Raw genomic sequence first — 3,779 nt, 5'->3', positions numbered from 1 at the left:
TCATGAAAACCCTAAAATCCCTTAAAAACCCTAGAAAACTATAAAAAATCCTAAAAACCGTAGAAAACCTAGAAAACTCTAAAAAATCCTGAAAAACCTAAAAAACCCTAGAAGATCCTAGAAAATCCTGAAAACCGTAAAAATTCTAGAAAATCCTAAAAACCATAGAAAACTCAAAAAAATCCTAAAAATTCTAGAAACTCCTAAAAAATCCTAGAAAATCATAAAAAATGCTAAAAATCCTGCATAACCCTAAAAACCCTGGAAACCCCTAAAACCCCTAGAAAACCCTAAAAACCCTAAAAAATCCTGAGATACCCTAGAAAACTCTAAAAAACCATAAAAACCTTAGAAAACCCTAGACAACTCTATAAAACTGTAAAAACCATAGAAAACTCTAGAAAACTATAAAAACCCAAAAAAACCCTGAAAAACCCTAGAAAACTCTAAAAATCCTAAAAACCCTAGAAAACTTAAAAAACTCCTAAAAATCCTAGAAAACCCTAAAAAAACCCAAAAAATCCTAGAAAACCCTAAAAAACCCTAAAAAACCATATAAACCCTAGAAATCCTAAAAAACCCTAGAAAACCATAAAAATCCCTAAAAATCCAAGAAAACCCTAAAAAACCATTGAAAACCCTAAAAAAGCATAAAATTCTTAGAAAAACCTAAATATCCTAGAAAACCCAAAAAGCCCAAAAAAAAATCCTAGAAACCCTAAAAAAATCCTAGAAAAATATAAAATCCCTAGAAATTCTAAAAAAACACTTGAAAACCCTAGAAAACCCTAAGAAACCCTAAAACACCTAGAAAACTCTAAAAAACCCTAAAAACCCTAGAAAATCCTACAAAAATCTAACAAAAACCCTAAAACCCAAAAAAACCCTATAAACCCTAGAAATCCTAAAATGTCCTAGAAATCCATAAAAACCCCTAGAAAATCCTAGAAAATCCTAAAAATCCTAGAAAACTTTATAAAACTCTGGAAAACACTAGAAAATTCTAAAAAACCCTAAAAAGCACTAGAAATCCTAGAAATTCCCTAAAAATCCTAGAAAAACCTAAAAAATGCTAAATACCCTAGAAAACCATAAAAAACCTTAAATACCCTGGAAAACCCTAAAAAATCTTAAAAACCTTAGAAAACATTAAAAATCATAGAAATTTTTAAAAAACTCTAAAAAACCCCTAAAAAGCACTAGAAATCCTAGAAAACCCTAAAAATACTAGAAACTTTTTAGTGTTTTCTACTGTTTTTAGGGTTTTTCAAGGTTTTTAGGGTTTTTTAGGGTTTTCTAGGGTTTTACGGTTTTTTTAGGGTTTTTTAGAATTTTTAGGGTTTTTTAGGATTCTCTAGGGTTTTTCTAGGGATTTTAGAATTTTTTTAAGGGTTTTCTAGGTTTTTTTTAGGATTTTTAGTGATTTCTAGGGTTTTAGCATTTTTTTGGGTTTTTTAGGATTTTTTAGGGTTTTTAGGATTTTTTAGGGTTTTCTAGGACTTTTTAGTTTTTTTAGGGTTTTTCTATGATTCTTAGGGCCTTTTAGGGTTTTCTACGGTTTCTTACGGGGTGTTTTGGGGTTTTCTAGGGTTTTCTAGAGTTTTAAGAGTTTTTTAGGGTTCTCTAGGGTTTTTTAGGGTTTTCTAGGATTTTTTAGTATTTTAGAGGATTTTTAGCGTTTTTTACGGTTTTTTATGGATTTCTAGGGTTTTTTAGGGTTTTCTAGGTTTTTAAGGATTTTTTAGGATTTTCTATGGTTGTTAGGGTTTTTTAGGATTTTCTAATTTTTAGGGGTTTCTAGGATTTTCTAAAATCTTTAGGGTTTTTTAGGATTTACTAGGGTTTTTAGGGTTTTTTAGGTTTTAAAACGCGAAAAAATTCTAGAATATCTAAAAAAACCCTAGAAATCCCTAAAAAACCCTAGTAAACACTAAAAACCATAGAAAAACCTAAAAAAGCCTAAAAACCCTAGAAACCCTAAAAACCCTAAGAACCCTAGAAAACCCTAAAAAATATTTAAAATTTTTAAAAACCCTAAAAACCCTAAAAAACTATAAAAAATCCTAAAAACCGTAGAAAGCCCTAGAAAACTCTAAAAAACCTTGAAAACCCTAGAAAATCTTAAAAAACCTCAAAACACTAAAGATACTAGAAAACCCTAAAAATCCTAGAAAATCCTAAAAAACCCTAAAAATTCTAGAAAACCCTAAAAAATCCTAAAAAACCATAAAAACCCTAGATTACCCTAAAAAACCCTAAAAACCCTGGAAAACTCTAAAAAATCCTAAAAAACCCTAGAAAACTTAAAAAACCCCTAAAAATCCTAGAAAACCCTAAAAAGCATAAAATTTCTAGAAAATCCTAAATATCCTGCAAAACCCGAAAAAAAACCCAAAAAGTCCTAGAAAACCCTAAAAACATTAAAAAACCATATAAACCCTAGAAATCCTAAAAAACCCTAGAAAACCATAAAAACCCCTAAAAACCTAAAAAACCCTAGAAAATCCTAAAAAAAGCATAAAATTCTTAGAAAACCCTAAATATCCTAGAAAACCCAAAAAACCCCGAAAAAATCCTAGAAAGCCTAAAAAACCCTAGAAAACCATATAAACCCTAGAAATCCTAAAAAACACTTGAAAACCCTAAGAAACCTTAAAACCCTAGAAAACCCTAAAACACCTGGAAAACTCTAAAAAAACCCTAAAAACCCTAGAAAATCCTAGAAAACTCTAAAAACCCTACAAAACCCTACAAAACACTAACAAAAACCCTAAAAACCCAAAAAAACCCTATAAACCCTAGAAATCCTAAAATGCCCTAGAAAACCATAAAAATCCCTAGAAACCCTAGAAAAGCGTAAAAAATCCTAAAAATCCTAAAAAACTTTAAAAAACTCTGGAAAACACTAGAAAATTCTAAAAAACCCTAAAAAGCACTAGAAATCCTAGAATATCCTAAAAATCCCTAAAAATCCTAGAAAAACCTAAAAAATGCTAAAAACCCTAGAAAACCATAAAAAACCTTAAATACCCTGGAAAACCCTAAAAAAACCTTAAAAACCTTAGAAAACATTAAAAATCATAGAAATTTTTAAAAAACTCTGAAAAATCCCTAAAAAGCACTAGAAATCCTAGAACACCCTAAAAATCCTAAAAATACTAGAAAACCCTAAAAAATGCTAAAAATCCTAGAAACCCCTAGAAAACTATAAACAATCCTAAATACCCTAGAAAACTATAAAAAAACCGCTAAAAATCTTAGAATACAATAAAAATCATAGAAAACTTTAAAAAACTCTAGAAAACCCTAGAAAACCCTAGAAATTCCTAGAAAACCATAGAAACCCCTAAAAATCCTAGAAAACCCTAAAAACTATAATGAAGTGTAAAAACCCTAAAAACCATAGAAAACACTAAAAACCCTAAAAAACCTAAAAAAAACTTTAGAAATCCCAAAAAAGCCCTAGAAAACCCTAAAAACCCTAGAAAACCCTAAAAAACTCTAACAACTCTAGAAAATCCTAAAAAACCCTAAAACTCTAGAAAACTCAAAAAACCTCTAGGGTTTTATGGTTTTCATTGGGATTTTTAGTGTTTTCTAGGGTTTTCTAGGGGTTTAGGATTTTCTAGGGTTTTCTATTGTTGTTAGGGTTTTTTAGCGTTTTTTAGGGTTTTCTAGGGTTTAGAGGGTTTTTTAGTATTTTCTAGGGTTTTTAGGGTATTTTAGGGGTTTCTAGAATTTTTAGAATTTTTAGGGTTTTCTAGGGATTTCTACGGTTT

This window comes from Arachis ipaensis, chromosome B07 (genome assembly GCF_000816755.2).
Source record: "Arachis ipaensis cultivar K30076 chromosome B07, Araip1.1, whole genome shotgun sequence".
Lineage (NCBI taxonomy): Eukaryota > Viridiplantae > Streptophyta > Magnoliopsida > Fabales > Fabaceae > Arachis > Arachis ipaensis.
This window is presented reverse-complemented; position numbering follows the sequence as displayed.